Source organism: Artemia sp. Qi Xiang Cuo, chromosome 7 (genome assembly GCF_049724085.1).
Source record: "Artemia sp. Qi Xiang Cuo chromosome 7, ASM4972408v1, whole genome shotgun sequence".
Classification (NCBI taxonomy): domain Eukaryota; kingdom Metazoa; phylum Arthropoda; class Branchiopoda; order Anostraca; family Artemiidae; genus Artemia; species Artemia sp. Qi Xiang Cuo.
Window position 1 is genome coordinate 51,658,846 of NC_142800.1, and position 16,319 is coordinate 51,675,164.

Consider the following 16,319-nt stretch of genomic DNA (forward strand, 5'->3'; position numbering starts at 1 on the left):
GATGTTCTGATAGCCCGCTAGCCCTGGGAGGAAAAAGAAAAAAAAGGGAGACACGTCCGTGCTAAGAATGCCAAAAAGTGATTTTTCTTGTTTTTCAAGGTGGACGACAGTAATTCTCCTGTATAAGATTTTCGACGCTGATGATTCTAATCGTGCAGTTTTTTTTCGATCAGACACCAATTTCGAGAGGTTTTAGGTTTTTTCAAAATCCCCATAGTTTTCTTTTCGTTATAAACTTTTATTTTTAAGGTGAACGGAAAAAATACTTACCATTCCTGAATTACTGTTAGATGGCATTTTTCTCACTAAACAGTTTTTTTCAAAACACATTTCTAACTTTAGTTACTACGAGCTGCGGTTCACCTTATACTAGGTTGTAGCTAGAGGTGCACAAGATCATTGTTGCTTCAATTAGGTTGTTAACCTAGTACAAGGTGAAACGCAGCTCATACTAACCAAAGTTAGAAATGTGTTTTGAAAAAAAACTGTTTAGTGAGAAAAATGCCATCTAACAGTAATTCAGGAATGGTAAGTATTTTTTCCGTTCAGCTTAAAAATAAAAGTTTATAACGAAAAGAAAACTATGGGGATTTTGAAAAAACCTAAAACGTCTCGAAATTGACTGCTAGCTCCTTTGCCTCCCTTTTCTATTTCTTTCCTCAAAATATAATTTGTTTTTTATCACTCTTTGCACAATCGTATCAGTGGTCATAGCATTTTCTGAGTCAATAACTTTGAATTGACCACGTTGTTTTGGGTCTTGATAAGGATCTTTGCCATCAATGTCTTGTTCCGCTTTAGTGGCTCCACGGCATACAATATCAACGCTAAACTCATTCATTAGTTCAGCACTGACGACAAATGGGGCACCAATTACTACTTCAGAGACATAGTTACAAGCCAAAACTGAAAGAACTCTTTCATGGAGGCTCATAATAGGATAATTGGACCCTTTGAGTTTATTTACAAGAGCGTCTGTATGTATTCCGACTATCAGATAGTCTCCTTCTTTACTTGCTTTTTGCAAAAAGTCCAAATGACCCACATGGAAGAGATCAAATGCTCCAGCTACATAAACAATCTTGTCACCAGGCTTTGGTTCTTTCCCTCCACCAAACTGTGCTATGTTTCTTGAGGTTACTAAAGCTTGCGAAATTCCTGTCCCTGGGGATGGATCAGTCGAGTCCCTCGACGTAGAAGACGGTTTTTGTTTTTCTACTTTACATTCTTTCAACCCCTGAATCAAGTTGGTTTTGGTCAGTAGAAGCATCCTATCAATGAGATCAGTGGTTGATATGCCTTGTGTTCTTTGACATTCCTTATATCGTCCAGCTTCCTTGACTAAATGGTAAGTATCTATGCCATCTAATGTCAACGTCAAGTCATCTCCATGAACACAAAAGTAACAGCCATATGTGTCAAGCGTTTTCAAAGTTGTCACATAGGGTGTACCTTCTACAACTTCATCAACCCATTTCATTGCCCTTACCATTTTATATCTTTCTTGCTCATTGAAAATGGGAGGTCCTTTATGCTTTGTGATTTCTTCGTCAGTATGGACACCAACAATTAAATAGTCACCAATTGCCTTTGCTTGTCTTAATGAATTAGCATGCCCAAAATGTACCAAATCATAACATCCATCACACCAGACTTTAATAAATTTTTGGGGGGCAGGAAACACAGCTTTTGGGGCATTATTTCCAGAAAATCCGGCTTTGCAAATACCTGATCCATTATCTATATCAATAGCAGCTATATCTTTCGTCATTTTTTTTTTCTTATTTTTCGGTATAATAAAACCCTCAAGTTTCAACCCTTACAAAGTTTTGCAACTAAATTGTTGAATTTAAATCTTTGTATTTTCAATAATATTAATAGTTTTACATAGGAAAAAACTGGAACTAATAGACTGTATTACTGAAATATTTTTGCAATTTATAAATTTACTTATAAATCCTAGAAAATTCTTAGAAAAAAGAAATATTTTTTAAAGAAATATATTTTAGAAATATTTATTGGCCAAATTTGTTTGTGGCATTTAAAACTTAATTAAATTTCTATGTTACATTCAATTTTTTGTGGCACTGGATAACTGCCATTTCATGCCCTTTCGTGCCACAAAAAGTTCAGTGTAACACAGAAATTTAATTAAATCTTAAATGTCACAAAAAGTTTTCCCAATAAATATTTTTCTTTGAAAAACATTTCTTTAAAAAAAAAAAAATTCGAGGATTTATAAATAAATTTATAAATTTCAAAGATATTTCAGTAATACGGTCTATTAGTTCCAGTTCTTTTCTATGTAAAACTATCAATACTATTGAAAATACAAAGATTCAAATTTAAAAATCGAGTTGCAAAACATTGTAAGGGTTGAAATTTCAGGGTTTTATCATACCGAAAAATAAGAAAAAAAAGACAAAAGATATAGCTGCTATTGTTATAGATAATCGATTCTATTTTTATAGGAAAGTTAACTATTTATGATTGACGATAGGAAAACACGGGCAGAGTTTAATAAATAGGAACGGGGGCTCAATTAATGGTAAGAAAAGTGTTAGAGAGATTTTGGCAAAGGATTCAAATCAAATTATTACCTGATTTAATCCTAGCTTCCAAAAATTTACAATCAAAACCCAAGGGTTAGCTATCATGGAGGGAGATACTTTAACATAAACTAATTCCATCTTATTTGTTTTCTTACAGTACCCTATTTTTCCCCTAGTTGAAGGCCTTATTATGGTTGCAGCAGTAGCTTCAACCATTCATTCGGTCTATGTTCGGGCACAGCATGCGATGTCCTGGATCCCAAAGTCGTTCAGTTTGCCCATGACGTTTTCAATTTTGTTACATACAACCTCAAAAGAAAAAGGTAATTTGCTGAGTGCCATGAATTCTTCGAAGCTGCCGGACGCTGTTCTTATCTGTCTAGGACACGCTGCTTCGCAGTGAAGTAAGCAGCCAGAAAACTGCTGGAACAGTGGGATTCTCTGAAAATTTATTTCCAGGGCAAGCTCCGTCCTAGCGAGTGGTTAGCGCTCCGGACTTGACATCCTGAGGTCAGGGGTTCGAGTCCTGGTGTCACTGGTTATTTGGTTTAGAACGGGGTGTCAATGGTGTGACTCTGTAAGCTCAGCCAGAGTCAACCCAGCTATACATAGGTACCTGGAGAAATCGGGGGTAAAAGCACGAGAAGCGTCAGATGATTTGCCCCCAACCACGCAATGCACTCCCAGCCGAAGGCATTGAATCAGGAGATCGGTATTTGCGCAACGCAGACCTCTGGTCAGCATGCGAAAAAAAAAGTTTAAGCTACCTTACAATATTCTCACTGCAACGAGTATCCATGAGGGACTTGGAATTTTTAAACTTCGGCAACATTACCTCTTTTTTGGGGAATATATTACCAGTAGCGAACGAGCTAAATTTCGGATTCAAGAACAAAAGTGTTTGACTTCATTGGATTCTTAAGAAAGTGTGCGAAACTCTTCAGGAAATTATGCAGATTTTTGTTTAAGGGCTTTTGATACTTGGTCTCTCACCAATTTCAGATTGATCAGTTCGTGGCAACGAACTGCAAGTAAGGAGCAACCCGGCTCAATAGTGACCGAAACTCTAAAAAACGAAACCCCTTAAAAGTAAAAGAATTTTAATGAAAATCTCACCATCAGATTCAACACATCATAGAACCCTAGTGTAGAGGTTTCAAGCTCCTATCTACAAAAATGTGGAATTTTTGTATTTTTGCCAGAAGAAAGATCACAGATGTGTGTTTATTTGTCTTTTTTTTTTTTTTTTTTTTTTATCCAGGGGTGATCGTATCGACCCAGAGGTCCTAGAATATCGGGAAATTAAAATTTCTAGTGCCCTTTTTAAGTGATCAAAAAGATTGGAGGGCAACTAAGCCCCCTCCCACGCCCTTTTTTCTCAAGATCATCCGGTCAAAACTTTGAGATAATCTTTTTGTTCAGCATAGGTAAAAGGCCGAATAACTATACCTTTAGAGATAACGTGACCTACCACAGTCCCTAGGAAAATGTCTTCAAGTTATAAAATTTGCCAATTGTTTACTTATACTATTGGTTATTGGGAAGACCACGGATATTTTTAAGGGGGGATTTTTTTGGCGTGGGGGGGGGGGTTATGTAGGAGGATTTTTCTATTGAGGAATTCTTCGTGGGGGAATGGAATTTTCCATGGAGAGGGATCTGGATTTCTCGGCGTTATTTAAAAAACGACCAGAAATTAAATAAAAAAAACAAGTTTTTTAGACTGAAAGTAACGAGCAATATTAAAATTTAAAACGAATGAAAATTATTACGCATATGAGGGGTTTTTTCCTTCCTCAATGCCTCGCTCTTTACGCTAATATTGTTTTTAGAACTTTTATAAAAGGTTATTATTCTAATTAAACGGGGCTTGTGTTTTAGGAGTCATTTTGAAACAATTGGAAGAAAACGTCAAATTTCAGCATAAAGAGGGAAGTTTTGAGGAGGGAAAAAACCCTCATATACGTGACAATTTCTGTTCGTTTCAAGTTTTAATGTTGCTCCTTACTTTCAGTTGAAAAAAACTTGTTTTGTTTTGCTTATCGTAGGAAAACGCCTACTTTGGGCTAAAGTTCCAGGTGCTCCCGTTATGAAATGAGTGAGGAGACTGATTTCAATGGGAAGCTAACTTCCGGCAAACATAAGTGGGTCATTTTTTATTAGAAAATGTTCGTAGGAATCACCAGAAGGGTCGATTCTGGTGACAAGCTTTTCACTAGTGAAGAAGCTACCTTCGAAATTGAATACTAGCAGCATTCGTTTCTATCGTTTAGAGTTTTCCGTTGTTTACTGTTTTGATTATAGAGAATTCATTTTCTTAGTTCAGCTCAAAATATCTTAGATCGAGCGTAGAAACGCCTTATACTGCTTCGAGGAATTTCAAGGGGATTTACTATTCCGATCTCAAGTAAAAGAGCTAAACAGCAAACAACGAAGTTAAATTGAGCTTCGAACTCAGTTCATCGTTCAGCAAAACCGAATGACTAACGAAAAAAGGAGCAGTTTATAAAGGAAAAAAAGTTCAACTTAGTTTAGATCAGAAGGGCCTTAGTCAATCGGCCACGAGAAGAAATAACAGAACTGTTTTTAATGGTCCAGTGGCTACTCTTGGTTCACACAGAACAGATCAGTGTTGGGTCAAGTACTCCAAAAAAGTATTTAAGTATAAGTACCAAGTACTCATCCAACATTGTAATTAAGTATCAGTACTAAGTTGTACTTAAACTGTACCCTCTTAAGACCATAGGAACTCTTAGGAACTCTTTATCTTCATGGCGAATATTCAGAATCATAGTATAAGTTTTTTCTATCTTTAATAAGAAATTTAGAACGAAACTTTAAATTTTTGTTTCACCTCTTTGGGAAAAATCAGAACTGAAGTGGAATCTGTTTATTTTCTCTGGAAAAAAAATAGGGTGCATCTGTAACTTATTTTTTTTCATTGAGAAAATTCAGAAGAGAACTTAAACTTTTCTTCACTTCGTTGAGAAAACTTAGAATTAAAGTGGAACTTTTTATCTTCATGGCAAATATTCACAATCAAAGTATAACTTTTTCTATCTTCGATGGAAAAGTTTAAAACAGAACTTTAAATTTTTTATGTCTTTGAGAAAATTAAGAACCGAAGTGGAACCTTTTTTATTTTCTTTAGAAAAATTAGAATTGAACTGTAACTTTTTTCTTTTCTTTAAGAAATCTTAGAATTAAAGTGGAACTCTATCTTCATGGTTAATATTCGCAATTAAAGTATAACTTTTTTCTATCTTTTACGAGAAATTTAGAACAGAACTTTTAATTTTTGTCACCTCTGAGAAAAATCAGAACTTAAGTGTAACGTTTTTATTTTCATCGGAGAAAATTAGAATTGATCTGTAACTTCTTTGTTTGAGAAAATTCAGAAATGAAAACAGGAACCCTTTTATTTTGAAAAAATTAGAAACTAAAACCCAACTTTATTTAAAAGAAATCAAATATTATTAATAATATCACATGTGTTTTAAACGTGGGTGTTCTTATTTCTGAAAACTATAACCCAACTTTATTAAAAAATCAAATAATATTAATATTATCACATGTATTTTAAACGTGGGTGTTCTTATTTCTGAAAACTAAAACCCAACTTTATTAAAAGATCAAATATTATTAATAAAATCAGATGTATTTTAAACGTGGGTGTTCGTATTTCTAAAACCAAAAGCCAAACTCGATGTAAATTATCAAGTAATATTAACAAAACCAAATGTATTTTAGACATGTGTGCTATTTTTTTTAAAAACTAAAACCCAACTTTATTAAAAAAAATCAAATATTATTCACGATATCAGCAGTATTTTAAACTGGGATTTTCGCATTTCTAAAAATTAAAACCCAACTTTATTAAAAAAAAAAAAAAATCATATATTATTAATAAAATCAGATGTATTTTAAACATGGTTGTTTTTATTTCTGAAAACTAAAACCCAGCTTTATTAGAAAACCAAATATTATTAATAAAACCAGATGTATTTTAAACGTGGTCTTTCTTATTTCTGAAAATTAAACCCAACTTTATTAAAAAAAATCAAATATTATTAATAAAATCTTATATATATTAAAGTGGGTGTTATTATTTCCGAAAACTAAAACCCAACTTTATTAAAATATCAAATATTATTAATAAAATCATATGTATTTTAAACGTAGATGTTAGTATTTCGTGATACTAAAACCCGACTTTATAAAAAAATCAAATATTATTAATAAAATCAGATGTATTTCAAACTGAGATGTTCAGATTTTTTAAAACTAAAACCCAACTTTATTTTAAAAAGTATGCAAAAATGTACCCAATGAGGCTTTAGATCCTCTCCCACCTCCCCAAAAAATATTAAAGTTAATCATTTGTTTTTATACAACGTACACCTATGAAAGGCTATGAAACCTAGCTCAGAAAAGTGCGAAATAGTAAACCAAGCATCCCAAATCGTAGGTTTCAGACAAAACACATCTACAAACGTTAAGAAATCTAGCTTAAATATGAATTTTTTATGCTTTAAGTATGTTTTATGTCATTCTTAAACATGTAGAAAAGGCTGAATTAAATTAATCATGTTAAAAAAATAAACTACAAAAAGTATAAAAAATGGGGAGATGGGCCCAACGAGTTGGAGGGAGGGGCCCCTGGGAGGTTGGCGAGAGAGAACCTTGGAGGTTGATGTCCTTGGTGGCTAGGGTCATTGATGGTTGCGGTCCTTGATGGTTCAAATCCATAACCATATTATGTCCCATATCCCATATTATGTACTTGTTCATTCTAAGACATGTAAAAAGAGTTGAAATAGAATTATCATGTTAAAAAAATAAACTTACAAAAGTATAAAAAATGGGGAGATCGGCCCATGTATTTGGAGGGAGGGGCCCCTGGTAGACTGGTGAGGGGGGACCTTGGTGGCTGAGGTCCTTGGTGGCTTAGGGCATTGCTTGTTGCGGTCCTTGATGGTTCAAATCCATAACCATCTCACTAATCCCATATTGTGTACTTGTTCATTCCAAGACATGTAAAAAAAGTTGAAATAAAATTATCATGTTAAAAAAATAAACTTAAAAAAAAATAAAAAAACGAGGGGATGGGCCCAAAAAGTCGGAGGAAGGGGGCCCCTTGAAGGTTGGGGCGAGGAGGCCTTGGAAGTTAAGGTCCTTGGTGGCTAGGGTCATTGGTGGTTGCGGTCTTTGATGGTTCAAATCCACAACCATCTCACTAATCCCATATTGTGTACTTGTTCATTCTAAGACATGGAAAAAAGTAGAAACAAAATTTCACGTTAAAAAATAAACTTCAAAAAAGTATAATAATGGGGTGATGGGCCCAAAAAGTTGGAGGGAGGGGGTTCCTTGGAGGTTGGGGAGAGGGGGCCTTGGAGGTTAAGGTCCTTGGTGGCTAGGGTCATAGGTGGTTGCGGTCTTTGATGGTTCAAATCAATAATCATCTCACTAATCCCATATTGTGTACTTGTTCATTCTTAGACACGTAAAAAAAGTTGAAATAAAATTATCATTAAAAAAAGTAAACTTCAAAAAAGTGTAAGAAATGGGGAGATGGGCCTAAAGAGTTGGAGGGAGGGGGACCCTTGGAAATTGGGGAGAGGGGACCTTGGAGGTTGAGGTCCTTGGTGGCTAGGGCCATTGGTGGTTGCGGTCCTTGAAGGTTCAAATCCATAATCATCTCACTAATCCTATATTGTGTACTTGTCTATTATAGCGAGCAAAGCCGAGAAGTAAAGCTATGTCAAGTCAAATGTCTCAATCTGTTTTACCCCAAATAATCCCCTAAAATGTAAATTAATCTCTGACGTTTCCTTTGTTCTGGCAACTGTGCATAGATACATTTCAATTCCCGTGAAGCCATTTGATTTTTCTGTCATGAATTCTTACACAATCGAAGCTCTATAAGTTCAACGTAATTCACGTCTGTATCAATTACACATCATCGTGTCTGGTAATTAATGATAATATGTTATCAAGGAATGTTCACGAGGTGAAATTGTGTCATAACAGGGAGTCTGGACTGCTGTGACGTCACTCTTGGTCAGAAGTCGACCACCCTCTGAAATTCCCAGAAATCTGCTCCGATGTAACACGAGGTCGGATTCAAAGGGCATTGCACTCCCGGTCGGACTGGCACTCCTTCTTCTACTCTTGACAGATTTTTTACATGGTAAAGAATATAGTTGGGAGTAGTAGGGGCATTATGGATTTAAAGGAACCTGTACCCATTACTCTTTTCTTCCTTTAATGACTTAAAATGACGAAGAAAGTTTAACGGTGATCCCCTCAGGGGAAGATGCAGGTGCTATGTAAGAGGGTTGTTTTCTAAGAGATGCAGGTGTTACGTCACATGAACCCCAACCCCCAAGTATCTTAATCAGACCCTGTTTTAAAGAGACCCACAATACAAGAAGCCACTTCAACAGGTGCATGTTACGTCATTCCATGGGAGCCACCAGGTGTTACGTCAATGTTTACATTTTGGGGAGACACATCCCTAGGATTCCTACGACATGGTTTCCTGAGACACACCTCCTGGGTTCTGCAACATGGCCTGGGAGACATGCCCCCTGGATTCTGCAAGGCCCTGTTTTAAATGGTCAGCTGTTACGTCACATGACACGCCCCTGCAATACGACCGGTCCCCTGTTTTAAATGTGCAGGTGTTATGTAACAGAGGATGACGCCATAATGTAATAGAAGATTCGGGAATAAGGTAATGACAGCGCACAGATGGGCTGTTACGTAACGACAGCGCAGACATGGATGTTATGTAATGACGGCGCAAACATTGGTGTTACGTAATGCCGGCGCATATGTTACGTAACGAAAGCGCACACGTGGGATCTTATGCAATTTCAGCACCAGGCAGAGGAATTTTATTAAGATGTTTCAAGACTTTTTTCAAGGCGTTTCAGGACATCTCAAGGCGTTATTTTCTTTCAAGGCGTTTTTTCTTTCTTTCTTTCAAGGCGTTTTTTTTTTAGTTCTTATTTAATGAGGAATGTTTACGGATGACGTAATCTCACGTCAAATGTCTCTTCAGAGTTCATGGGGGCTCCCCTGCTTTTAACTGAGGAGGACTCATATGTAGGATGTTACATAATAATTTTTTAACACTTCATTTTTCTTTCAATGCATTTTTACTCAAATGATATTCAAAAGATTTTCATCCTAATTAAAACTCGAAACGTCATTTTCATCCAATAGAACTGCGGCTTAATCAACTCGTCCATGAAACCCTTTCCAATATATTGTTCCGAGGAATACTTTCTGCATGATAGCCATTACCAAGCAATAAAAACCCCCATATTCCAATCGATAAAAATATTTCAAACCCTTTCTGCATCAGTGCACAAGCACCCCCCAGTTCTATTGACTCTTATATTTTTAAATACACCTGCCAGTTTTCGGCGCTAATGAGATCTGACAAATGAAAAACAAAACGTGAAAAAAGCTTATTAAAGGATAAAATATAAGCAAAACATGCGAGAATTAAAGAAAGGTATGGATCCTTGCAGGAAATTCCAGGTCGGGAGGGTTGGTATTAGGGCTAAATGTAAGCCCTATTATACATAACACTTTATTATTTACTATTTTTGAGAGCTTTAAAGAAATGCCACGTTTCTTTGGGGGTCAAAACTATGCCCTCCCTCCGGTTGACAAGTGCAGATTTGCGTAATATTTTCTCTTCGAATTTTGCATAAGCTCGGTAGAGCAAAATTTAACCCCGATATTGAAGTGTTTTGTGAGAGCTTTTAATGAAAATATCTCGTTTCTTTGGACCAAGACTATGCCCCCTAACTGGTTGACAAGTGTACATTTGCATATGTTTTCTCTTCAAATTTCAAATAATGTAATTAGAACTAATTTAACCCCTATTATACACACTACTTTATTATTTATTATTTTTGAGGGCTTTTAATGAAAATATCAGTAGATAGGGTCTTATGGATTCTAGCACAGCCATATAAAGATGCCATACACAGCCATACACAGCCAGAGCTGTATAAAGATACTTCTACCGCAGCCCTACAGAATTAATTATACCGCTGTTATACACCTTTTCACACAGAGTGAAGGCCTTTCCCTGTTGAGAAATATGTGACCTCTACAGAATTAATTATATCACTGCTATACACCTTTTCACAGAGAGTGAATGTAATTGCCTTTTGATAAATATGTGACTAGCCTTGGCTAGTGCAATAGCTTAGTTGCGCAAACTGATTTCTTTGGCCATGAGTTCTTTGGATATAAGAAACTTGATAGGGAATTAATATCAGAGTTTCAAATTGACACTTGACAAGCTTGTATTGATTTAAGTTAAAAAAAAACCTTCTATTATTAAAAATTAGTGATTTTAGACTATTGCAACTTAAAGGAGTTGACAGTGCTGATCTGAAGACGAGAGCACCCAATGTAGCAGTGGAAATTGCAAAGGATTGACAACTTACATTTGAGTGGGATGATATGTTCGGTAGATATGCTATATCTTTGAGCAAATTTAAGTTGTAAGAACAATTATGCTTTGCAGCTAAAGTGAACATTGTAAATTTACCAAGATTAAAACATGGATTGATGGCAATCATGAAGCACATTTAGGACAATGGACCGGGGCATCTTGTTAAAAAAGAGTGAAAATGTTTTATTTAATCATTACATTTCTGACAATAAAAACGTTTTATAATGATTTTTTTCTGTTTAAATATTTTTAGTTAGTCGTTTACTCCTCCAAGATGACTGGGACACCTGGTGAAAAAAGAGTGAAAATGTATTATTTTATTATTACATTTCTAACAATAAAAATGTTTTATAATGATTTTTTTCTGTTTAGATATTTTTAATTAGTTGTTTACTCCTCCTCCCTAGGGAACCAACAAGTGATGAGAATGTGCTCAAAAATAGAAAAATATTTTTTTCTATGAGTTACTTTAGTTTATAGTTGAATGTGTGAGTGTAGGATTGAAAAAATGGATGAATTTGAAAAAGAGAAAATTATACGGAATCTTTTCAAAGGAAAATATTTTCTCGAAAAATACTTAATGCCATAAAGCGAAATGATTCTCCATCATTGGGCTATTGTATGAAACTTTTACGTCGTGGTCCAAACGCATTTACACAATTTATTGGCATATTAATCAAAACAAAACAAAATGCTATTGTGGATTTGCTTTTGAACACATTACCTTAGAAATTCAAGACCATGATGTTTTAATAAGAAAAATAAATAGAAAATTTAGAAGATCCTGTTATAACTCGTTTTATGATATCATTCGTTTACTCCTCTCTCCCTCTCAATTTATCGATTGTATATCAGTTTCATTTTGGTGGTGAGAGTGTCCACACTGGAAAAATGTTCTATACATGTCCACTAAGCATGTATACACTGGGTAACTGGTCATCATGTGGGAATTGTAACATTATTGATGAGTATGATGAAAAGTGTAGATTATGTAACCCCTGTAAATTACATAGAAGATATGCATTACAAATTAAAGGCAGTAATTTTTGTCTTGAAGAGAATTGTGACTCTCACGCAAGAGGACACCGATGCTTCAATTGTCACTATGATAAATGTGGTCAATGGGAGAATACCTATTCTGGTATGATTGGAAAGAATCCTAAACGAGATTTGAGTTTATTTCTAAGACTGGTATCGCCGTGGCTTTAAATTTTTTTGGGAGGAAGAATCATATCTACGATTCGACTGTTGGAATAACAAAAGACTTTAGATTCTACGTCATCGTTGTGAAGACAATGGCTACTTTGACTATAAGCCTACTAATTTTTATTTGGATGTTACAGAATGTAATTCACCATTTGAAGACACTATATGTGAAATTACTTCAAATAAGTAAATTGAAACACGTGAATTTTACAATATGAATGAAAATAGTATCATTGACTATACAAAGAGATATAATAAGAGTGAAGTTACATTGTACCGTAGAAAATGTGACTCTGACTTTGCAACACAACAGGCTTAATATATAGTGAACTCAGATGATCTAACAGCATTAGTCGTTCTTGACACCTACCTATACGTAGAAGAAAAAATCTAAAGAGGAGAAAAAGTCATTTTTATATATACATTATTTTTAATAATAAACAATTTTAAATATTATTTTGGAACATTTTATTCGTAGGGCATTGAAATCAATATTATACAGGTATAAAAGTATATTTTCCACTATGAAGTAATTCAGACGAGAATTTTCAACGTAAATGTTGAGAAACTGGTTGTAAGTATAGCCACGACATCTGAAACCGAAATATAGTGGTGCATGGAAACCACAGCTTTTAGTCGTTGTATTCTGCACTCTCTTCTGGTTTTGAATAATAGTTTTCCCACTGCTTTCAATAAAGTTGTTGATGCGTGGGGTGTAGAATGTATATGGTAGGCCAAGAGGATCAAAGAATTCTATATTCTTCACTGTTTGGAAGATGCATAGCCAATGAGCAGTCTTTACACTCGATTGACTGCTATTAACAATGATTAGAGTATTGTCAAGAATCGGATTTTTTTTCAAGGAAGTCCGATGGTATACAATAGGATTAGTACTTGAACATACATGGATCCATATTAAATTCGCTGATTATTCTAGTTGCGTTTATGTTGCAAGGTAGAACACTGCCTTCGAGACTGACTTCCCAAAAAGTTTCATGTTGACTCAGTGATATTAACGTAATACTTTCAGTCAAAGCGTCGGTGAATGTACACTCTAAACGTACATTCCCCGTTCGTACAATACTCATATCTTGAGTGCCTGACAAGTATAAAACAATTACACCATGAATTTTTGAAAACATTGAATTGGATATTCCTTTTTCAAATAGTTTTGAATCATGATCTAGGGATTGCATAGTCAATTCATAGAGAGTTCTGTAACATTTTTATCAAAGGATAAAGCGTACAAAGGAATTCCATTCACTTTGCGCAAAAGGCTGGATAAGCCAAAAATGAAAACCATGTTGGGATGCGGTCCAGAATCCAACGCCACTAGCACTCTTCACAAAGGCCAAAGTGACTTTTGAGGGTATTTCTCTATTGATAAATGGCGAATCGGTATAACTACGAGAACCAATGGCAATGTGACGTTGATCGGTCAGTGTATGGGGAACAAGAAGTTCGATATTAAAACTGCTGGCTCTAGGTTTTTCCACTGCCAATGCAACAGAGCTCATGACCTGTTGTTTTTTAACATGAATAATTTCTGAAGTGATATTAACATTTGCATCAGGTGCTGCAGCAATTGTTTTTCTCAAAATGAAACTGGCTGGAGCTAGTTGTAACTTTATGTCAATCTTAACGTTGGGAGGCAACCATTGCAATATATTAAATATTTCATGATTTAATTTTCCAACTAAATGATACTCTTGGGTCACTGCAGCAGTTAACTTACGGTCAGTATCAAAACTTGATCTATATTCATAACCCAGTGCCTTTCCTCTCAACTCCTTGTATAACCTTGGAGCCATCAACATAAATTGCATGTAGCATGCATAGTTTGACAAGTTATTGCTAATGCTTACCTATATTCCATTAATGAATACATTAGTTTGTTTGAACAAATTGTGTAGGGTACAGTTTTGATAGGGTAGACCGTCGGAAGTGACGGGAATTTTGTTATCAAAACTTTTAGTCACCACGACATTTAAATCAATAAATTTGGATAAAAAAACGATGAAATAATCTCCATTGGAAAATATATGAAAGTGAATATATTCCGACCGTGGTTGTTGAAGATGAAATTGTTCATACTAGCCATACTTGACACTGACATTAACATCTTCAGCATTGAATAGATTCAATGACGAGGTGATTGATGGATGGGACTCTTAAGAGAAGAAATCCTTCGTTGATCTAACAATCTTTTTCTTCGTATTGCTATTCTTTTTTTGCTTCAAAGTTGTTGTTGATGTCTTTCGCTTCCCACTTGGGTAGAAACTAATGAGAGAATGACGACAACGCACCCTTTTTAATCCCTTCCCATTTTGCTGATATTTTAGTTGTTCGCCAACAGCTCTTAATGAAGATCAAATATTTTGCTAAAGACTCAAGTTGAAACTTTCACCCGAGCCCCAGTCCTGTAGTGTTGAGGCAACAAAATTTGTTGCAGCAGGTACAATATATTTTCTGGCAAGGGGTAGCGCAGAACGAAAAAGCCTAAGAAACCAACTCCCAAGACCATAGCCAGACGTTGTAGTACGCCCCTTGTAATAGTCCAATCCATTACCTATTTGACGAGGACTCAGAGCACCCACATAAAAGTCAATGTCAGGACAGACAAATGGAATCTTCTATTATTAATCTTAAGTAACAGGTCAAAAATGACATGTAATACCACACAAACCCTTCGACATAGCTAAAAGATCTGCGAGTTCCAAATACGAAGTGATGATGTCTTATATTGTAGTGGTGAACATTGTTTTTAATACCCTTTCTCTCTAGAACACGTAGAAGGGAAACATTTGAATTCCAAATTATCGACGGTTCCACAAATGAACTGTAAATAAATATACAACTGTCCGAGAAGAGACTAGGTGCATAGTCTACATAGATAACATAGGTCTAGCCACTGAAAATTTCTGCTTTAATAATACGATCTTTAAAACCGAGAACCTCACGTAAATTCTCATTGAGGAAAATTCTTTCATTTTCAAATGGATTGGTGATATAAATTCTCCTTTATTCTGTCGAATAGTTGAAAGTGAAACCACTTTTTTTTCGACTTGCATTTTTTTGTAGATAACCCGACCCAGCTCATGCGTATTGTTGTATTCCCTGTAGGGTATGATAGCAATAGGGTAATCATTAGAGTAAAAATTTGCCACCGCACCTTCATCACCCAAGTCAAAGGGTCTTATTTTAATCTCATATGGGGTATCCTTTCTTAGAACACATAACAATCGACGAGAGCAACTTCATATCTACTTTCATGTTTGATGGCACAGAAGAGTTTAGTCCAAAAATCACTTGTTTTATTCAAATAATCATATCGGATACTTTGTACATGAATATCACATAGAAATCATTGGGCATTGTTTATATCTTCAACACCTATCCTAGAATCAAAATCAGAGTTATGTCCTAGCCAACGAACAAGCAACTGTTTGTGTACAACTCTTTAATATCTTTTTAATTTGATAGATTTCACTATTATTTTAACTTTTTGTAATTCACAGTCATAAAAATCACCGAGAATCTCTTCATCTTCGGTGTTTCGTAGACGATAAGTTATGGGTTTAGTGTCTAGAATTTTTGACACTTTAAAAAGTGCATTGGACCACAAGTAATTTCCCTTTTCAAAAATATTAGTCATTCTATTAATTCAAACAGTATCACCAACATTGAATTTTCTCTTGACAACCTTTTCATTTGGATACTGTTTAAGAAAAGTGTCAAGTGTATTAATATCAGCAAGATGAACTTCCTGAGGGCTAACGTTGGACAATGATAGATGAGGTCGTTGATTAAAAATTTGCATGATTTTATATAAATCATGAATAAAGGCAACCGTATTTTTCAATGTATAATATCTTGGAATTAAAACTCGAATAGCTCTTATCAATCGTTAGGCAAATGCAGGCTTTATAGGACTGTGACTACGATAGAGCATTGTATTATATTTAAATAATACTTTTTCTACATGGGAATTAACAAAATCACTACCACGGTCCGTTTGAATTTTTTTATAAGAATCTTTTTCTAGAATGCTTCTTATAGCTTTAGAAACTTAAACA

The 16,319-nt window shown here is 35.0% G+C and overlaps 1 pseudogene; it reads right to left on the minus strand.

Moving 5' to 3' along the window:
* Window positions 1-602: 602 nt before the first annotated feature.
* On the minus strand, window positions 603-1,771 carry LOC148950399 (ethanolamine-phosphate cytidylyltransferase pseudogene; annotated as a pseudogene).
* Between the last annotated feature and the right edge of the window lie 14,548 nt (window positions 1,772-16,319).